Source organism: Camelina sativa, chromosome 9 (genome assembly GCF_030686135.1).
Source record: "Camelina sativa cultivar CO46 ecotype springtype chromosome 9, ASM3068613v1".
Lineage (NCBI taxonomy): Eukaryota > Viridiplantae > Streptophyta > Magnoliopsida > Brassicales > Brassicaceae > Camelina > Camelina sativa.
The window spans coordinates 20,116,857-20,139,985 of record NC_141888.1 but is presented as its reverse complement, the minus strand read 5'-3'; the positions used below and the strand labels follow the sequence as shown (position 1 = coordinate 20,139,985).

The 23,129-nt window shown below is 37.0% G+C and overlaps 1 non-coding gene across 1 annotated transcript; it reads right to left on the bottom strand.

Annotated features, from left to right (window-relative positions):
- Positions 1–16,707: 16,707 nt before the first annotated feature.
- On the bottom strand, positions 16,708–16,814 carry LOC147938369 (small nucleolar RNA R71). Its single transcript, XR_015567544.1, has one exon. It is a non-coding gene; the product is annotated as a small nucleolar RNA R71 (small nucleolar RNA).
- Between the last annotated feature and the right edge of the window lie 6,315 nt (positions 16,815–23,129).

Below are 23,129 nucleotides of genomic sequence, written 5' to 3'. Positions count from 1 at the left end.
ATTGAATACTTATACAAAACAGAAATTTTATAAAAATGACGGGAACCATGACAATAATGATTTACTAATTTATGATTGTTTTACAAATACCATTAAAGTTTTGACGATGATAAATATAAAGAATATTTGACAATATCTTTAGATGTAAATATTCCAAAACAGATTTCTATATTATGTATATATAAATACGTTTGAAAGACAGATCTTTCTGAGAATTCTTTGAAAAAAAGTTTATTATGGCTAACCTCCTATCCAACGCTATAAAAAAAAAGTTCGGGAAGAGAGACTATTTTTTCGATGTGGATGACCTAAACCCCTACTACGTTCATGAGTGCAAAATTAACGTAAAAATTCTAAGGAAATTTGAGTGTCGTCATCCTCTATTCAAATCAACAGACTTAATCGTAGTAGATGAGAAGGTATATTTATATTATAATATGTTTTATAAAATTTAATTTAGTTTTATGTGCTTATGTATAACGTTTACGTAGGGTACAAAAATCCATGTATTGATGGGTTCTCCTTATCGTGACATCTTTTTAAACGATTTGGAAGAAGGTGAATGGATTATGTTATCAAGTTTCTCATTAAGCAATGTTGATGGCGGTTTTAGACCAACTGACCATCGTTTCAGAATACATTGGAGAGATGGAACATGGTTTAAGAAAATACTTCCTTTGTCTTCAGATCAATTTTACTCTTTCGTATCATTCAGTGATATTAAAAGTGGATATTTTGATTCTGAATATTGTGTAGGTAAGGGTACCAATTTATTATTATATTATATGTTAAGTTTGAAGTGCTTGATTAGTTAAATTTTTGAATAAATTTTCGTAGATCTTATCGGAAGAGTCTTAAGTGTTGGAAATACCATGGAACAAGGTCTACCATACAAAGAATGGAATGAGTTATTTGTTGTTCTTGAAAATATTGAGTAAGTTGCTCTAAATTATTGAGCTTTCTAATTTAAATTTAAATGATTTGATAAGTACTCAATTATGATAATTTGTAGGGGTGAACATTTCTCATGTCGTTTACCAAAAGACTACGCGAACGGCTTCTATGACCATTGGATATATCGTGACAATGATATTATCATATGTGTATTACGTTTTGCCAAGCTCGAAAGTAATAAAGGTTCGGACCATTTCTTGCTGATATATTATAATTGCTTTCTTTATAATAAGATAACTAATTATCAAATTTTATTAATGTAGATACATGGATGGCTACATTAATAAAATTTGAGTTTAAAAAATATATTTAATAATGAGTGAGACTGTATCAACGAAAAAATTAAAATTAAAATTAAAATACACAACTCTTAAAACAAAATAAAATAAAATCTTAAATATTAAAACAGTTTTTAACAAAAAATTAAGATAAATAGACGCAACTGTAAATTCTATATTAAGTTTTATTAAATTTCTATATTACTATAATCATTTCTAAAATTTTAGTTAGATTATAGAATAACACTGAATATTATATATTAATATTCAAGATTCAACAAAAAACGAAAAATTTGTTTCAACGAACGATGATTTGTTAGTTATTAACTGTAACATCCGCGAACCGGATTATGCGGTTTTGGTAGGAGTGTCGATCAACACCCTTGTGGCATCGATCGACACCACTATTTCTGGGTTCGTCGGGTTTGTTTTAATTCGCGATTTTGGTTTGGTTGGTTTGGTTTAGTTATCTAAACCGAGTATATAAGTGGAGAAGCGACAAATTAAGGGTTTTAGGGTATCTGGTCGTTGTTTTCAGAGATAGAGAGAGAGGAGAGAGCCTATTGTGGTGTGAAGGAGATTAAAGAAGAAAGAGCAGAATCGTTAGGGTTTGGGAGGAAACAGTTTCGGCATATCAAATCGTTCTCAAAGGTAATGAAATTTGGTAGGTTTATTCCCAAGTCTTTAATCGTCATTCTCCTTTTTACAGAAGTAGTTTTGGATTTAAACTCAATGAGTTATTGGCAGTTTCGTGAGTCACGTTTTCTCAGACGCGAGTTGGAACCATCGGTTATTGTAATTGAGATCGTGGTCTCGTCTGGTTCCTGATCGTGCTGAAATGTTTTGGGAAGCTTCGGGACGTCTAGGGATAGCTTTTCACCGGAGAGATTTGTTAGTTAACGGTTGGTTTTCATTTTAGGGTTTCGTCTTTGAGATTGTTCTTTTCTGATGTTTCTGTCCAGTTTTGCTATAAGTCGTTTTTGGTTGTGTGGCTTGTTGTAGGGCGTTTCTGGGCTGTTTCAGACGTTAGGAGGGTCTCAACTGGTTGTATTGGTTGTTATAATCAGTTGATAAGGTGAGTGCATGACCATGGCTTATTAAGCCTGAGAATCCTTTGTTTTGCTTGATTTGTTGTGTTTTGTGGTGTTGTTCTTGCTTGTGGTGGTTGTGTTATGATTATTATAGGTTCCTGAGGCTTTTGGGAGAGTTTGGGACAGATTGTAGGCGGATTGGAACGGAGGTTCGTCGTTCGGATTCGTGCAGTTCGCGTCTGCAAAGGGAGTGTTGATCGACAATAGTTAGGTGTCGGTCGACACCATGTTTGGCCAGTGTCGATCGACACCTCTCTGGTGTCGGTCGACACCAAGTTGCTTGTTTCGTGATTTTCCTGGTTTGTTTGTGTTTGGTTGTCAGTTATTAAGCATTGGTTTCTCAGTTGCTTGTGTGTATAGCCCAGTAGATGGGAGGATTGCCTCACTAAGTATTTGTGATAATACTTACGCATCTCAATTATTGTTTGTGGTGTGCAGGTTTGTGCTGTGGAATCATGGCGACGAGGAGGAGGATGATCTAGGGTCTCGTTTGTGTGTTATTGGATTGTTGGATATGTTGTTGGAACCTTGGATAGAGATATGCTAGGTTGATGGATAGAATGCTTAGGATTGTTATTGTATTGATGTTGTAATGGTTTTGTATGGTTGGTATGTTTCTGCTGTGTGTACTGGTTGTTATTGGTTTAATGAGGAGTCGTGGTTTGGGTTGGTTTAATTTAGTAGTATAGGCTGCATAATTGTTTATATTGTATTTAATTATTAAAAAAAAAAGGTCGGGTTGTTTCATTAACGAAGAGACAAATATATAGAGAGTTCAAAAAATATGTCTATTTAAATAGACACACCTATTAGAATGAAAAGTTGTGATAAAAAAATATGAATAAAATATAGTGAAAGATACAACTCTACAATGAACAAATACAACTGTTTGAGTTTAGAAAAATAATAATAAAACCATTTTTTACAAAAAGTACTACGAAAAGTCGCAAATGTTGTTCGTATTTATTCAGTTTGTTATTATTATTTTTAAATATTAAAAAAAAAATTTATCAAAAGTTACGATAAATAGACGGAACTGTAAATTCTATATTAAGTTGTATTAAATTTCTCTATTGATATAATCGTTTCTAAAATTTTAGTTAGATTATAGAATAACATTGAATATTAGATATTAATATTCAATTATTTAGATTTAACATAAAATGGAAAATTTGTTTCAACGAACTTGTTAGTTAATGATGAAGAGACAAATATAAAAAAAGTTCAAAAGGCATGATTATTTAAATAGACACACCTATTAGAATGAAAAGTTGTGAAAAAAATATAAGTAAAATATAGTGAAAAGACACAACTGTACAATGAACATATACAATCGTTTGAATTAAAAAAAAACAAAAAAAAACAATTTTTTTACGAAAAGGTACTATGAAAAGTTGCAACTGTTGTATTTGCACTTGATTATACTTACAAACTCATATAAACTGTTTTTAAATATAAGACATCTTTATTACCATATTCAAAAGTCAAATCCAAAAGCTCACTATATAATCTATCTAACTCTTCGAAAAAAACTCTAGGTATTTTCATTAAATTTTTATGTATAAAATTAACTAAAATTTGTAAATTAAATTCATCATTCCAAAAATCTTTTGTTAAGTCAAGAATTGGAGAAATTTCTTTACTTTTAAAATAATGGATGCTTGAGAATAATTTAGAGAGCTGTAAAAACCGTTAAGATTGAAATTTTATATTATATTGTCTCACGGCAAAAAAATGAAAACAGTTCAAACAGATAAATATATATAGATTTCAAAAGATGCGAATATTCGAATAGACACAACTCTACAATGAACAGTTGCAACTTTACAAAAAAAACTGTTTCAATGAACAATCGCAACTTTTTGTAAAACATACAATTTAAATTTTCTACAGATTTTTTTAGAAAATTATACAAAAGGTACGATTGAAAAAACACAACTTTTGGTGGCATTTATTCGGAAGGCTATTATATATAGAGAAATTTCTTGACTTTTTAAAGAATGAATGTTAGAGAATAATTTAGAATGTAAAAATCGTTGAGATTAAAATTTTAGTTGATTTTGTGTCATGGCCAAAAAAAATGAAAACAGTTCAAATAGACAAATATATATATATATATATAGATTTCAAAAGATACAAATATTCCAATCAACACAATTTTACAGCGAACAGTTGTACCTTTTCATAAATAACCGTTTTAATGATCCATCACGACTTTTCAGAAAATATCCAAAAGGTACGATTGAAAAAACACAACTGTTGGTCGCATTTTCCAAAATGTACGTTTGAAAAAACACAACTGTTGGTCTTATTTTTTCAGATTGTTATTATTATATAGATTATTATTATTATTATTATGATTATTATTATTATTATTATTATTATTATTATTATTATTTGTTTTATAAAAAAACGGGTCAGATCGTTTCAATCACTATCGGTAAACGCCTTCTCCGACGTCGTTCTTTGACCAACAAAAGATCGTGAGGGAGAAGAGAACTTGAATTCTCCAATTCACATATGAGATTTTTTTTTAACATCATTACACACAGATTCTAATATTATGTTTATTGGAAAATAATTGAAAAACAAATTCACCTGTTAACCCGTTTTAAAGGATGCAGATCTGACCCGAATCCAATTCTGTTGATTTATCCGATTTCAAACGACCCAAGATCTTTAAAAGTCTTATTTAACCTCACTTACATTGTTTTCTTTTTTTGTTGTTGGGGTCTTTTTTGTCCAAATGAGAAGTTGTACTTCTCTTTTACGGATTATACCATTAAAAAATAAGACACGTCAGCGCGTTTATTGAACAGTGATTAAAAGGTTTAGAGGAAAAGTTTCGCATTATAATAAATCTGTCATCTGTGTGATGATAGAACAGACTTATTTTGGCGACAGTTTGTATGATAGAGTTATGATCGTAATAGATTTTATCAGTAGAGTTATGATATGCGGCAAATTTAATTGACAAGCAAAGTTTCAGTGATGGTAAAAAAAAAAAATCGTAGGTACGTTTTAAACAAAATGACAGATTTTTATGGTTTGATTTTCATCTAATGGTGGTAGATTTATGTGGGCCAATAAAGATATTAGACAGATTTATTGTAGTGGTGGCAGAGTTTTGTTTTTTTGGTAGACCTATGGAGGAAAATAAACAAAGATTTATGGTCCGAATGGTAACGGCAGATTTGATAGTGCGGAACTAACGATTTGATAGTGTGGTACGGTTCAACTGCGGTACGTATGGGATAAATATATTTGCAGGACAAGTGCGGTTATTCCAAAATAAGAAGTACAAAATAATTTTTGATTGGTGAGATATAATTTGCGGTACGAATTTCATTCTGATTTATTAATAACTAGTATAATTATCTATTTTAATTTGTTTTGTATTAATAAATATTTTTTTATTTTGTATATATATATTATTATTGTAACAACAATTATATGAATAAATTTAAAATTATAAATAATTAATATAATTGTAAATTATTATGTTCTTTGTGTTAATAGAAAAATATTAAGAATTTTAAATATCTAAATTTATTCAATCATAAATTTTTTATTTATGTATAAGATTAACTGGAGTCATTAATAGTAGTATGTACATACTACTAAATTATTTATTACTAGTTATATGTATCTTTGTATCTTTATTTAATTGTTAAAATAATAGTGTAGTGTTACTGCAGTTTTTAGTTGAAAACCGCTGCATAAAACACATATTGCACTACAAAGATGGTCCAAGTACAAAAATCAGTACATAAAACCGCAAATCACTAAAAACATTTTTTATTTTGGAAAACGCAAATTTACAATTTTATGTATGATTGGTAACTATGTGCGGTTTTGTCAAAAAATTTCTTGAAACCCGCTTATCTCATGTTTCCATTCACGCCCTTATTTTACACGGTAACAGACACATATATAGCACTGACAAATTAATGTGGGAGATTTATTGTTTAGTGATGGCAGATATTCAAATGCAGATAGATTTATAGGATATTGACAGATTTAATCGTTATTGTAATGGTAGACTTATGTCTTACTATAATGACAAAAGATTGATAGAGTTATCATATATTTACTATTGTTGTTTTAGATCAAGCAAGTACACTCTATAGAAAAAATTGATTTATATACTGTTTATATATGGTTCAAACTGATAATAGCATCGTAAGACAAGGTAGTGCAATGGTTAAAGTCTTTTTAAAAGAATTCAAAACTATGGTTTGAATCTTAGCAGTTACCAAACTTTAATTTTTCATTTAAAAGGATAAATTATTAATTTTACTCACGTTATCTTCTTCCCAAAAACCCTACCAGCCGCCACACAGTTCATGCATTTTGTTCTTCATATTTTTTTTATTTCTCTTTATTTTTGTCACTTTCTCACATATTTTGTCACATATCTTATGACTATTTTATTAATATGTTAGCGCAGCGTAACAGGGATAGAACCTTGTGCTCGTTGATTCCTCGGAATAATCGAACAGAAGGATGTCTAGTTGTTCATTAATTCGAAGAATAGCCGAACAAGAAACGAGACTTGAAGATCGTTGATTCGATGAATAGCCGATGTTCAAGAGAAAATAAAGAAGCTAAAAGCTTTGATTCTTATTCAATAATATGTGACCTCTTCTCAACACGAAGGAGACAAAGAGAGACATCAAAAATCCTAGGCCTAAAGAAAATAAGAAAACTAACATAAACGTAAAGCCCACGTAACACATAAAACTAAACAAAATAAAAACAGAGCCCATCAAGTAAACGCCAAAACAAAGATAATTTTGAGATGCTCTGCATCATGTCTCTCCAGGTAGGAGAAGATTCGCCTCAGAATCTGGAATTGTGTTATCGCCTTGATACTTAGATAGGTACTTGACGTTAAAAACGTTAGACGTCTGCAGGTGGGAAGGAAGCTGCACACAGTAAGCATTATCATTGATGCGCTCGAGAACCTGGACAGGACCAACCTTCTGGGAACGCAACTTGTTGTACTCACGCAGCGGTAGTTGATCCTTCGTGAGAGAAACCCAGACCAAGTCATCCGGTGCAAAAATCAACTCACAACGTCTTGTATCCGCCTTAGCCTTAATAATTTTGGGCCAAAAGTTCAAGGTGTTTCTGAGCCTTCTGGTGCGTTGACTGCAAAGCCTCCAGTAACTCAACAGCTCGACCATGCATACGAAGAGGGTCCGACAGCGTTGTCAAATCCAAGGGACCACAAAGAACCAAACTGTAGACAATTTCAAACGGACTAAACTTGGAAATCTGATTAGTCGCATGATTGTGTGCAAACTTAGCCTGACACAAACGAGCCTCCCATGAACGAATATTTTCACCAACTAGGCAGCGTAACATATTACCCAAATGCTCTATTAGTAACCTCAGTCTGGCCATCTGTTTGTGGATGATATGTTGTACTCAAATCAAGACTAGTGTGTAGCATTTTCCAAAGTGACCGTAAAAAATGACTCAAAAAACTAGTATCCGATGAGAACAATTGATGAAGGAAGACCATGGAGGCAATATATCTCCTGGAAAAACGATTGAGCCACCCTGACAGCATCCGTAGTCCGTTTACACGACAGAAAATGAGCCATTTTGGAGAAATGATCGACAACAACAAAGATAGAATCATTACCCCCTCGACAATGCTCAACGAACCTCTCAACATCACGACGTAACGTCAGCCAATAGTACGACGTAGATACCTACTGGAGAGTCCTATCACGACCAACGTGGCCCTCAACATGCAACTCTTCAATCATCTTCAAGCGAAGGCTACAATCCAGCACACAAAGCTAAACACCACGAAAAAGAAAACCATCTGTGAGTGTGAAATCAGAACGCGAACCCTCCTTCACCGCTGCCAATATTGGGCTAAAGAATGGATCCGTCTCGTATAGGTAGGAAAATAAGCAAAACCCAGCACCACAACATGCATTGGGTCAACAAGGCATGACGTCGACTCAAAGCATCATCAACACGATTTAGCTTGACGGACCTGTGACATATAGAGAATGTAATCTGTTGCAAATAAGCTATCCAAGAAGCGTGGCATAAACATACCTTCACTTGACTATCCAGGTGCTTAAGAGCGTCATGATCAGTGAACAAAATAAAATTATGATGAACTAAATAGTGTCTCCAATGTTTAATAGCCTAGACAGCCGCATAAAACTCCACGTCATACGTACTATAACGACTCCGCGCCCCGGCTAATTTTTCGAAGAAATACGCAACTGGCCGTGACTCTTGACTTAAAACTACTCCATTCCCCAACTTAGAAGTATCGCAGTAAAGCTCAAACGGCAAGGTAAAATCCGGTAAAAGCAATATAGGTGTCGTTGTGAGTTTGTGCTTAATAAGATCAAAAGCTTCTTGTACCTCAACAGACCATGAAAACTTGCTAGCCTTCATACAATCCGTCAATGGAGCCATAATAGTGCTAAAATGAGCAACAAAACAGCGGTAAAAAGAAGCCAAATCATGAAAACTTTGGACATCCGTCACTGACCGCAGCTCTGGCAAAGACCTCACTACCTCAAACTTACTCAAGTCCATAGACAATCCCTTAGCGGACACAACGTATTCAGGGAAAAAAACGTGGTCGATGCCCAGCTCACATTATTGTCGAGCAACAAAAAAAGTTTCACACCGTAAAACCAACAACACTTGACAGAGATGGTCTTGGTGAGCTTCTTGAGAAAAGATAAAAATGAGAATATCATCAAAATAAAACACCATGAACTTACCAATGTACGGCCTTAACTTACCAATGTACGGCCTTAACGCTTGGTTAATCACACACATAAAAGTACGTGGTGCATTCGACTACCCTAACGGCATTACCAGCCATTCAAACAACCCTTCCAGCATCTTGAATGCCGTCTTCCACTCATCTCCCAGGCAAATACAAATCTGATGTTACCCACTCTTCAAGTCAAGCTTTGAAAAAATTACAGCTTTGCCAATTTGATCCAATAGATCGTCCAAACGTTAAATGGAGAAACGATAGCGAACCGTAATTTTATTAATGGTCCAACTATCCCACACATACGCCAAGAACCATCTTTTTTAGGTATAAGAAGAGTCGGCACCGCACACAAGCTTAAACTTTCACGGACATATCCTTTGACAATTGGTAACGGCAGTTACTTGTGGCTATAGTGACTTTGACTTTAAAATTTTAGCTGTAGAGAATTTGGCTGTAAATGCTTTGTCTGAAAAAACTTTTTCAGTTAAAATCTGATTGTTTACCAACAACTTATTTTTTATTTTTTATTAATAATAAACAGAAATTATAGCAGAATATAATTCATAACAATTTAATAAGAGAAATAAATTTTATTAATATTAAATTAAATTGTTTAAAATGTACGTCAATAAAATACGTGATTTTGATTGAAAATTTTGTTTTTCTTTTGTTTTTGGTGATTGATTTTTAATTGTTTTGAATGTTTTTTTATATTGAGTAGTTATATGACCAGTCAAAAATCCATTAAACACTAGCCAATGTATTGTTTTGAATGTTATTCTCTTATTAATGATGAATTTCATAAACTCTTTTACATCATTATTAATGATGATGATGAAAAAATAAAATTTTTTTATTGAAATGGATCTTAAAAGAAAGAGAAAAAAATAAGAATAATTAATTTGTAAAAATAAAATATGTAATATATATATATATATATATATATATATATATATATATATATATATTTGGAGAGTTTTTAAATATAATAAGGAGAGAAAAAAAGAATGCTTTTAAAATTAGCTGATTTTATAGCTTTGGTGCTTTAAAAAAAGAAGGGAAATAAAGAAGGAAAAAACTAAAGTAGCTATTAAAACTAAAAAAAAATAAAGTCATAAATGCCTGATTGACAAATAAAATATTTTTATAACTTTCACCAATTGGAGCCTAAATTCTTCATGTACCTTGGCACTCATTCGATAGTGTGGGCGATTAGAAAGGACGGGTCCCGGAACAAAACCAATCTGATGTCGAATATCACGAATGTAAGTTAACCCATTTGGTAAATCATATCAAAATATATCAGTAAACTCAGCCAATAAACTCTTTACCCATGGAACTGCCGTTGGCGAAGTCACTGAAGCCTTTGAGGCGGAATTAGCTGCTAGTAACACCACCGCAAAGCCAACATGTTTAAATTCTTCCTTAAACACTGTAGAAGAACCAAACAACACATTATCAATTCATGGAGTGACAACTTCCTGCTTTGGATCGGTCTTCTCGGAAAGGGGTGCCAGTGTTGACACGTCCAGACTTGAAAGCAACATAATCCTGCGATTATCAAAAACAAAACTATAAATGTTTGTTTTGCCACTATGAGAGATGTCACGATCATACTGCCAAAGATGACCCAACAACAGATGTCCTACGTCCATAGGCACAATATCACTTAATTTTTTTTTCTTGTAATAAAAGCCAGTAGAGAACGAGACCAACGTCCGTTGCACAATCCAAACATATGTCCCTTTCTTTAACCAAGTCAGCTTATAAGGTGTAAGGTGGACCTTTCTCTGCAACCCTAGCTTACGAACTGCTTCATCAGACGCAACATTCCAACAACTACCCGAATCGATAACACAACGACAGATCTTGCCTTTGATCATACAAGCCGATTGAAAAATATTAGTACGCAACCATGGTTCCTCACTGACCATTGGAGCCAAACAAACCCGAGCAAGAAGCATAGATCCCTTGTCGCCCTCATTACAATCCTCTGGGATATCTTCCTCATGTGTGTCTTGCTCCACACCATCATCATCCCATGCGACAGCATCTGTCAACAAGCCGCGACAAGTTTTATGTGGGTAGTCTGTCATACGATGACCCGGCTCACCACAAGAAAAGCACCATAAAGCATTTGGACGTGTAGAACGTCGAACAGGTGGATTCTCCGTCATTACACCTGTTTCTCCCCTCGAACTCGCAGTCACGTCATTGTTGTCTCTGGGCATAGAAATTTGTTTTAACTCCATCTGCAGTCACCGCATTAGAAGGACGAGGATGATTTGTCAAAAGCAGCAGCTCGATGATGTGCCTCTGCAATGGTTGTAAGGTCGAATTGAACCAAAGCATTCTGTAGTTGTGGACGAAATCCACCAATAAAAGGTGATACCAACTGAATCTCACTATCAAATATTTCATTCCGCGTAATCAAAAAGTAAATCTCATCTGCATACTCATCCACTGATCTTGATCCCTGACGAAAGTTTTGAAGCCTTGTGTACATAGTACGATCATAGTTTTGAGAAAGAAGCGAGTGACGCAGGTGTTTCTGCAACTTGTTCCACGTTAGAATCTTCTAATTCCCAGTTCGTGCTTGTGTCGCCTTCAGTTGCATCCACCATGATGCTGCGCGCCCACGAAATTTTGTTACCACCAACGCTACCTTCCTTGACTCGAGGACCTGCTTGAATTTCATTAACTCATCCACCGAAACGAGCCAATCCAACAGCTCATCACCCTGTATGCTGCCATGAAACTCTGGTATCTCGATCTTGAAACCCGACTTCCAACGTAGGTCTTCACACTCTCTGATGTAGTAACTTTCATATCAATTATTATCAATCCACAATTTGCATTAACCAACACACTAAGAATACACAAAGATGCTTAATCTATTCTTAATAAGGAAAAGTTCTTTCATCACAATCTTAACTAACAAAATGATTCAAACAAAGTAAGCAAGACAATGCAAACTAAAGGCAATAGAACACAACTAGCAATAATACTGAAAATCAAGAATTTACAAGAGAACCTTGGGCAAGGTAATTGACTTGGGAGATAGCTAATCAATCCTAGATGTCTAAATAACAATCAAGAACAATCCTATGGCTAGAACACTTATGCAAATCAATTCATTTCCATGATAGAGATCATATGATAATCAAATGATAATCAACAATTTCCAAAGGTAATCACAAGACAAACATGCATTAAGAACAAGTTCAAATACCACTAAGCACCCTAATCATCAATTTCCATTGGCTAGGAATGCAAAGCTCTTCAAAACTTTGGTTCAGGAATTTCATCAAACACCTTGTGGGCATGGAAATCCTAAAGTCTAAATTCAAGCTTGATCAAAGCTATCTAGCATTATTATCACTAATCAAGACAGGAAATGCATAAATAAAGCCCTAGACATCAAAGATCAACCATCTATCTCCCTAATCTACCAAGCCCAAAATTCTTAAAAGATCTACTCACTCATCATCATGATCACACAAAGGAAAGAGTTTGATCTTTGTGAAATCATGATAAGAGTTTATAGATTGAGAGATTAGAAGAAGAAATTGCTATTAAAACTGGGAAATCAAAAGGATTCAATAACCAAGAGTAAACAAGCTTATGAACCCTAAGTGGCTACTAAAACAAGAGATAAGATAAGATATCAGTCTCCTTAATAGGTTTAGAGTATTTATAGGAGAGTAGAAGAGAACCTAGGTCAAACCAAAATAAACTGGGTCAAACCCGGGTCAAAAATAAAACAAGCTTGGTGTGAACTCCATCGGCCATGGCTTGGCCAAGTGGTGTGGCCGCGTGTCTTCCCTCGGCCTTGGTTTGGCCGCGTGTGGTGGCCGCGTGTGTCTTCGCACCTTCAACCATTTGAACTCCATCGGCCAAGGCTTGGCCGAGTGGTGTGGCCGCGTGTGTCTTCGCACCTTGGTCCATCTGATCTCCAGTTCTGGCTGTATATACGCTCACTAAAACAGGTATAACTCCTTACACACATATCAGATTGTCCTGAAATTACCTCCATTGCAAAGCTTACTCAATTTCCAATAACTTTGGTGAAGAACTCCAGAGCTAAATCCCAAGGAAAGGTCTTCATACGAGTCGATCTTTGAGGGACTGCAGACTGGTTCCGAATCATCAGTCATCTTGTGCGCATCCAAATGTGTGTCTTCCATTATATTGCTAATTCTTGACTTATTTAGCTCCAAAGCACACTTTTCTTATACATCTCTACTCCAACACCTGAGATACCAAACTTGATGCAAAATGCAACCTAAACAACCTAAATGCTCGTGAATATGCACAAAACAATGAATAATTAAGCTTTAAAATCACATAAGAACACAAGATATCAACTCCCCCAAACTTATACTTTGCTAGTACTTTAGCAAAAACCAAGCAAGAGTGAGAGAGAGAGGTTTGAAAAAAAAAAGGATTCAGAACCAAAAAGCATCAACAAAGGATTCAAACCAAAGTCCTTAAATGTAGTTCAATGGTGCTAAGAACAATCAAAGTACTTACAAATATTTTTCTATGCTTAACACAATGCACCACTCTAGTTCATCTTCCATCTATTGGCAAAGACTTGCAATCCTATTGAACATCTCTTTCACATTCATTAAAGTGTTTGGTGTGATCTTGCAAATGGAAAATAAATCAAGCTCAATTGGTTTAAGGGAAAGGCTGTTTATAAAGTGGTTGGAAATGGTATTTTTGGGTGGTTAACTCTCAAACAAAGAAGAATGCTAGACAGTCATGAAATCTATCTAAGACTGAGAATAATTTGGGCATACAAAGCTTAGCTCTTGATGTTCTACCCACCTAGAAGCTTTTCTACCCTTTTTCTCATCTTACTTATCTTCCTTTCAAACCCAAAAACTCAACCTTATTCAACTTACCCCCTTTTTCTTCTTTACTTATGGTCTTATTCCTTTATTTTTATTGTATCTCTAAGGCTGTTCTTGCTTTAAACACTAGCTCATTTTCTTTCTTATTCATTATTTGCTATATGATGTTCATATATTTTACCATGTTTTCCCTTAGTTTATTCACATCTTTTGCATCTTTTGCTATCCATTTAGGCCATTATTGCATAGCTTTAGGACTAATCATGCATTAGAGTTTAGCTGCATTGCATTTGCATCTTTTCATGCATAATCAGGTGATTTTGGAGCTTAAGGAGCATGGAAGCAATGCTGAGGACAAGTGAGCCAATCATGAAGGGAAAGCAAGAGAGTTAAGGCTGAAGAACCAAGGTCCATAGTCCAACTCGACCGCACACTCGACCAGACACTCGACCGTGTGCTGAGGAGGACTCGACCGAGTGGAGGATGCACGAGAGAAGCCAGCTCGACCTGCCACTCGACCGAGCACAGGTCGAGTTGACCGAGCTGTTGACTATTTTATCTTTTAGTATTTTTAGGGCTTCCACTCCCTCTCCTATATAAAGCCTTTTACCTGCAGCCACCAAAAGAGTCCAGCTTTTTAGATATTCTCTAAACCTAGTTTTTACCCTTTTGGGAATTATTCCTTTTGCACTTCTTTTATTTTTAGATCTTGTACTTGTTTTTAAGGAGAAAAGGTTAAATTCTTCAATATTGTTGGTTCCATAACTTTCTTAATATTGAGAATTCGAGTTTGATTCTTTCTCCAATATTGAAGATCTTTGTTTCATCTTTCTAATGATGCAAGTTTCGTATTTTCTGGGTTTTTGACTTTGTTCATCATGTGTTCTTGTGAGTAGTTCTCTAGGATCTTGAGGATGGGTTAGGCTGGATTGATCTTGTGGTTTGTTTGATTTGGTCAAGCTTGATTATTGTAGATCTCTTCTAGGCTAGATGGTCTTAATGCTGATCCTATATCTGAGAGTGTAGGGTTTGATTTCAAGCATCTTAGCATCACACCAATGTTTAAGAAGCATAGATAAGGCTAGATCTAGAGCTTACCATTAGGCTTGCTAAGAGATTAGAGGTCTTGTTTGGTTTGAGATGTATTGCTTAATGCCTGCTTGTGTAGATTCTTTTCTTTGTGAGAACAAGTCTAGAGATGCATAGGTTTGATTGTTTCTTGCCATGAGGGTGGAAGAAGCTTGTCTTAGAATAATGTCTAGAGATTAGCTCAAAGTTTGCTTGAGATTTGTTGACCAAGTTAGATAACCACAATGGTTAGTTCAGCCCATGAATCCCTCCTCAGGACCTTCTTTGTTTATTGATTTTCAAGTCTTAATCATGTTGCTTGCTTGTTGTTTGATTCGTATTTGCATTGCTCTGTTTTTATTGTGTTGCTCTGTTTTTGCGTTTAGTCCAGCTCGACCCTGCACTCGATCAACACTCGATCGAGTGCTTGCTTGAGTTCATCCCCAGAACTTTGGTTTATGATTTGTAGTTGTCCTGTCTTATCTCTTGTCTCATTCTGTTTGCATTCCAGTTGCATTTATTTTTTATCTTGTTCATTATTGTCTTGCATTAGTTCATTATTGTAGTTTCTATTTCTGTTCTAGCTTCATATTAGTCATAATCATTCTGTTCCATTTACATTTAGCATCTAGTTCTTATAGTTTTACTTTCTGCACTTTGCATTTTAATCATAGGATTGTTAGTGACAAACATCCTTACATTTGGCTTGACTTAGTCTCATATACATATCTTAATTGCTCACAAACACTCATTTAGGATTGACACCTCTTATACTGCAACTGCATAAGGGGAATTGAAACACCTTACCATCCATCCATTCATATCTCATTGCATACATTCATCATCATTCACCATCCATACAAAATACTTGTTTCAATTTGGCGCTGTTGCCCGTTTGAGTGTGTTTTTGTGACATTTAGGATCCATATTAGTCTAAGATTAAGTTCGTTTATACACTTGTGAAGTTGCTGGACTCGAATCTTCTGTTGTTGGGTTGTCTTGAGTTTCAGGTACCCACTCGACCAAGCACTCGACCGAGCAGTGATCGAGCACTTGATCGAGTCGGAAGCCGTGTACATTTGGACACCACTTCCCAGTCGATTCAACCACCCATACGAGCCTGAGCTCAATTGTGAACCTGTTCGAGTCTGTACTCGCGTTTGTTGATGCACACAAGGTCTAAGGGGAAAGACAATCTTCAAAGGCCTATTGACAACATCCATAGGAAGCAAAAGGGTTTGGGAAATCAGAGAAGAAGAGTAGTTCAAGTTCAGCAAGAGGATCTAGTGATCATGGAGCAACAAGCTAACCATGAGCAGAGACCTAGACACATTGGTGCTGGAGATGCACCCAACACCCACAACCAAAGGGCTGGTATTGTGCCTCCAACAGTGCCAAACAACAACTTTGAGATCAAGAGTGGACTGATCTCCATGATTCAAGCCAACAAGTTCCATGGATTGCCAATGGAGGATCCACTAGATCATCTTGATGAGTTTGACAGAATCTGTGGTCTTACAAAGATCAATGGAGTGAGTGAAGATGGATTCAAGTTGAGACTCTTCCCATTCTCACTTGGAGATAATGCACACCTTTGGGAGAAGACTCTTCCTACTGGAGCAATAACCACATGGGATGCTTGCAAGAAGGCTTTCTTGGCAAAAAATTTCTCAAATGCAAGGACTGCTAGATTGAGGAATGAAATTTCTGGGTTTGCTCAAAGAAACAATGAAAGCTTTTGTGAAACTTGGGAGAGGTTCAAAGGATTTCAGACTCAATGTCCTCATCATGGCTTCAGAAATGAGTAACTCTTGAGTACATTTTATAGAGGAGTGCTTCCCAAGATCAGGATGCTTCTTAACACATCTTCTAATGGCAACTTCCTCAACAAGAATGTGGAAGAAGGCTGGGAGTTAGTTGAGAATCTTGCTCAGTCAGATGGCAACTATAATGAGGACTATGACAGAACCATAAGGTCATCATCAACTGATCAAGAGGACAAGTACAAGAAAGACTTGAAGATGGTCAATGAGAAGCTTGACAAGATCCTTCTTAGCCAACAAAAGTCTATTCACTTCATTGGTGAAGAAGAGGTTCCAGTTCAAGAGGGGGAGACTGAATTTGCTGAGTTGTGCTACATGCAAAACCAGGGAGGATTCAAAGGCTACAACCAAGGGGGTTTCAAGAACAACAATCTCTCTTATAGGAGTACCAATGTGGCTAACCCTCAAGACCAAGTGTATCCACCTGAACAGCCTCAACAGCAACAAAACTATGTCCCCAAACAACAACATCAAGTGTCCCAGCCTCAGTTGTGTCCCCCACCAGGGTTTCAGACTAACCAAGGCCAAGAACATGACCTAAGAGCTATGATGCAACAGTTTTTGATTGGGCAAACACAAGGAAAGATTGAGGAAGCCAAGCAGTTTGCTGAATTGAATCAAAGGCTCACATCCCAGTATAATGACCTTAACATGAAGTTTGAAGGTCTCAGCTCTAGAGTAAAGTATATGGAGAGCAACATTGCCTCTACTTCTGCTCATAAACCCAACCAACTCCCTAGAAAAGCTGTTCAAAATCCAAGGGAGTTCACTGCAAAAGCCATTCATATCTCTGATGAGGAAGTCACTGAAGACAGTGATGTTCAAGATGGGGATGATTGGTCAGTTATTGAAGCATTGAGTGAAGTTTGTGCAGAGAAATCTGAATCCGCCATTGCACTCGACCAGGTACTCGAGCAAGCACTCGACCGAGTGCCTGATTGAGTGGTCGATCGAGCTGAAGGATCAGGAGCTGTTAAACCTGCTAAGTACATTCCTCCTGCTTACAAACCACCTCTACCATTCCCAGGACGTTTCAAAGCACAAAAGATCAAGGAATTAAGGGAAATCATTGAGAGAAAAGACATCCAAGCAACAAGAGGAAGTATGGGTATTGAAAGAAGAAGTTTTGGTTGAGAAACAAGAGGAAGTGATGGCTATTCAAGAGATCATCATTGCTTACCAAGAAAAGGAGAGAGGACCTCCCTTGGAACAGTATGAACCTTATCCTCTCTATAGAGATTTTTTTGCTTGATTTGTCAAAGAAGAAGGCTCAAACTCAAGATGAGAAGGATCTTGAGAACCTTGGAGGAGTGATCATCCCAATTAAGCTTAAGGATCCAGGACCATTCTATCTGCCTTGCACAATCAGTTACCTCCACTACAATCAATGCCTTTGTGATTTGGGAGCTTCAACTAGTGTGATGCCATACTTCATAGCTCAAAAGCTTGGGAGAACTGATTTCAAATCCACCAACCTCCATGTATGCCTAGTTGATGGGTCAAACAGAGAAGTAGTTTGAAGGTTGGAGAATGTCCCACTCAAGATAGGGAAGGCAAGGGTTCATACAGATTTTGTGGTATTGGAGATGGACAAGGAACCTGAAGATCCTATCATCCTTGGGAGGCCATTCTTAGCCACTGTTGGAGCAGTCATTGATGTCAAGGAAGGTCTTGTGACCTTGAATATTGCTGAGGGTATAGTTATGAAGTTCAATATCTATAACCCAACCAACCTTCCTACCATTGATGATCAGCCTTTTACTATCAAAGACAAAGGTGGTCAAGAGGTCTTAAGTGATAAGACAACTCCAAAGGCTGAGCTCTCTCTTCAAGAAGATTCTGTGGAAAAGCTTAAGAGGTCAGTTCAAGAGCTGTCTAGTATGGTTGAGGATCTCCAAGTTAAGCTGAACAAGAGGTCTTTGAGGAAAGCAAGACCAAGGCACAAAATCAAGAAGAAGTATGGTTTGTGTGCTAAGGGTGAGGTGATCAAGGATCAACTTCACAGTGACCAAGAGGTTCCAGGGAGGATTTCATCACCTCCTTGGTACCTAGACCAAGTCTAAGAAGTAAACCAAAGTCAAGCTTAGTGACTCTAAACAAGCTCACTAGGGAGGAAGTCTCTAAGGTATCTTTTGTAAATATGGTTTAATTTCTTAGTGGTTTTGATGTGTTTTCTTTTATGTTTGTGTTGGACAGGCCTTTTAGTGAGCATGTAGTTGGGTAAGGAGAGATTTGGACTTGGAGAAGGAGAAACGCAAGCCCACTCGGCCAGCCCACGAGAGGTACTCGACCGAGCTGGAAAGGAACTAAGCCCCATTTGATCTTCAAATCGCTAGAACGATCAAGTGGAGGGAAGAACAAGAAGAAAATTTTGAATTTTCAAACTTTAGTCAAGGGAGCTCGACCACGTGCTGGTCGAGTGTGGGGTCGAGTGGCAGCCAAAAGCAAGTCAAAGATTCTCAATTCAAATTTCAATGGTATGGACGCTCCACCCTTGTCTTCTTGTCCCCTTAGCTTCTTTAAATAGGACTTGCACGATCCTATACCTCTCACACTCTCTCATTTGCTAAAAACAACTAAATTCAAGTTTTAAAATCTCTCTCAAAGTTCATCTTTTGCTCAAGCTTTGTTCTTTCAAGTTTTTGGGTCACTAACCTATTAACTTTGAGCTTTGAGTCTATTCCTTTCAGTTCCTTTTGAAAATGTCTTCTAAGATCACCAGGAAGTCTCAACAAACCGCTGCAAGCTCCATGGAACGTCGTGATGCTGGCCTTGAAAGAAGGAGAGAAGCTGGAAAGACAACTCGACGCCCCACTCAATCATGCACTCGACCGAGTGGTGGTTCGAGCAGCCGGTCGAGCCAGATGCCGAGTCCAAGGAGAGAATCAGTTGAGGAAGATCCTGAAAGGACTGAAAGTGAGGAGGAAAGGGAGCCAACTCTCAATGAGTTTATGAGGAGACACAAGGCCAAAGGGAAGAGGCCAACAGTTGAGGTTGAGCAAGAGGAGAGTTAAAATGAGAGTGAGGAAGAAAGTGAAGAAGAAGAGTTAGAGGATGATGGGGAAGCAGAATCTTGTGGGTTGTCAAAGAGGCAGCTTTATGATGCTTTCATGAGAATGGAGTTCTTGGGGACTAGATATCCTTACAAGAAAACCATGGAGAAGCTTGCCATTGATGAAGATGTGGAGTTTCTTTTTGAGAAAAGTAACTTAACCAAGTTCATGGGGCTTTGCATGGAGGGCTAAAAGGAGGAAAGTTGTGAGTTTCTAGCCACTGTCAAGCTGCATACATATGCAAGGAAAGATCCTGAGGTTGGAGCTGGTCACATTTCCTTCACAATCAAGGGGAAGAAGCATGAGCTTTCAATGAGGAAGATAGCCAATGTGTTTGGTTTTGAAGTTGGGAGTAATAGAAGCTTGATGATACCAAGAGAAGAACTCTTTGCTGTGTGGGAAACCATTGGGGACAACAAACTCTACTCATCCTCCAATTCCAAGAGCTCAAGGATAAGGAGCCCAGTCCTAAGGTACTTCCACAAAGCTCTTGCCAACACCTTCTTTGCAAGGAAGGAAACTGGGAATATCAATGAGTGGGAGCTAAAGATGATTGATATGGCTCTCAATGGGATCATCCTCAAAGCAAGAGATGTGACCATCATCCTTGGGAGCACTATAGAGACTGATCTTGCAATGGTGCTCATAGACCATATGATATATTTGAGAAGTTGGGTAGGCAAGTTGGAGAAGAAAGGGTCAAGAGGAGCACTAACCATTGGAGGCATCATTACTCCAACTCTACAAGCTGCCAAGGTACCACTTAGAGGAGAAAGGGTCTCACCAAGATGGATTGACTCAAGCTACCTCACCTCTACTCTCATCCTAGCCAAGGAGATGCATCAAGGAAATCACATCTTCAATTTTGAGCTTCCTACACTTGGAAAGAAGGAGCCAACATTGACTTTTGGCCAGCTGAGGAGCACTTATTTGATGGAGTAGTTCAAGCTAGAGTTGAGGAAGCTGGGAATGCACAAGTGGCTGATGGGGAGGAGCAGTTTTATTTTGAGGATTATGAGCCCAACCCAAGGGATAGTAGAGGAGTGAGGGAGACTAGCAAGAGGTTGACACTTTTGCAAAAGTGGAACAAGTGGCATGGGAAGAGGTTTGATAAGCTGAAGAAGAAGATGACCAACATGGCTAAGTCTATCAAGGGCTTAAAGAAGGAGGTTGCTGACTTGAAGAGTGGGAATTCTTCACCTACACCATCAAGCCCTTTTGAGGAGAAGTAGCTCAACTAGAGCACTTTCAAGAGTTGCAAACCCTTTGGAACCAGCTAGGGCTTCAATGTATGAGCCAAATCAGAGGAAGAGGAGCTCAAGTACCCGAGAACATCAGTCTTCGAGGCACTCGACCGGGTCACTCGAGCACCCACTCGACCGAGCACCACCAACGTACTCGACCGAGTACCAGCCCAGATCACCCTATGGCTTCCCACCTCCAGCTGCTTATCCAGGTTATCCAAGTTACCCTCCCATCCCACCTCAATACTACATGGATCCAGCTCTCTACCAGCAGTTTTGCCAGCAGCAAGGTCAACATTTTGACACACGCGGTCCAGCTCGACCCCCCCCCCCACTCGGACACTCACTCGACCGAGTCACGGTCGATCGCCATCGTCGAGCTGTCCCAAACTCCATCTCCAAGTCACCAACAAGACCCCAACTACTCCTATGACAGCATGCAGATGGATGTGGACAACTTCTTCCACAATCCCTAAGGTACCACCATCACCTTCACTTGTAAATATCATTGCATTTCATAGTTTTGTTTTGTTTTTAATCTTGAATCCTCTTACAAATTTCTTTCACACAGGGGACTGTGTGATTTAAGTTTGGGGAAGGGTTTGAGATAGCATTTGACATTGTGTTTTGTGTTCTTATTTCAAATTTTTAGCATCCTCATATTAGTTTTGCATAAGCATCTAAGGCATAGAAAAACCCTAAAAATTTGAAAATGTTTTGAAAAAATCTTTATAAAAAAAAGAGTGTTCATGTAGTTTGCATTGCATATTAGGATCTTGTTTAGCAAGTTTCATTTAGGATTGTATAATATTTGCATTAGGGATCTATGATGAGTATTTCCTTGTTAGCTTGCTTATTCACTAGACTAGGATCAATGCCCAAGTTAATAGTACTTTGATGCTAGTTGAGTAGTTAGAAGCATAAGGTTGAACCAAGCTTTGAATTCCTGCATTGTATTTGGTCTATATTGAAGCATGTTGTGATTTGACACCATTTCCTATTTATAAGAACCTAATATTGAATCTAAATTATCAATGTGTGCATTGCTTTAAACTCATGGATACAATATACATATTTGGATCATCTTTCTCCTTCTTACCACTCTTGTTGATCCAAGTAGCTGATTTTCTCATTAAGAATCAGTTCCCCTATCCCTAAACCAACCCTTCTTTCAAGCCATATTTATTCTTGTGTGTGTGAGGCCTATTTTTGGGATTGAGCTTGGTAGAAAGTGTTAGGTTTGAACTGACAAGAGTAAAACCTTGTGTAGTTCTAGTTTGCATTTTTCAAACTAGATAGGATTAGGTGGTTCACTTGTTGGGTTTGGGACTTGGCTGTTTTGAAAAGAAAAGAGGAAAAACAGAAAGAAAAAGGGTAGAGTCTTTAAGAGGAGATTGAGTTTAAACAAAGTCTAGTGAAAGGATGGGAAGTAAAATGTTGATGAAAATGGTTCTAGCTAAAGAAAGGAAAAGAAAGAAAAGGAAAGTCTAGCAAAATGCTTGTATGTCTTAAGGATAAGAAGAAAAGAGAACCATAGCAAATAAGTAAGAATCCCCCATCCCACTAGAAAGATCAAATAAGAAACCTGTCCTAAGACTTGAAAACCAAAAGAGAAAAGGGTGAAAGAGAAAAGAAGAAGTAAAGGGTAGCACTAGGATCATTTGGGTTTAGATTGCTAGGATAAACACTTTGGGTACCTTTGGGTAGACAAGGTTTTGTTCTTGTATGTGTCTAAGTGTTCTTACCTTTAGCATTCTTCTAAAGCTCAATCCATTTTATGAAAGAACCTTGATATTGACAAGCCCCACTCTAAAAAGAGACCATCATTGTCTCTAAACCTTTATCTCCAAGCCAAATGAGTTTAAGCATTGCATAGAATTGATTCATGTTCTTGATTAATGAATGTTAAAGGAAATGGTTGATTTGAATGCATGTGGATATCTAAGGCTCAAATCAGTAAAGGTTGTGATATGCTTGTCAAAAGTCTTTA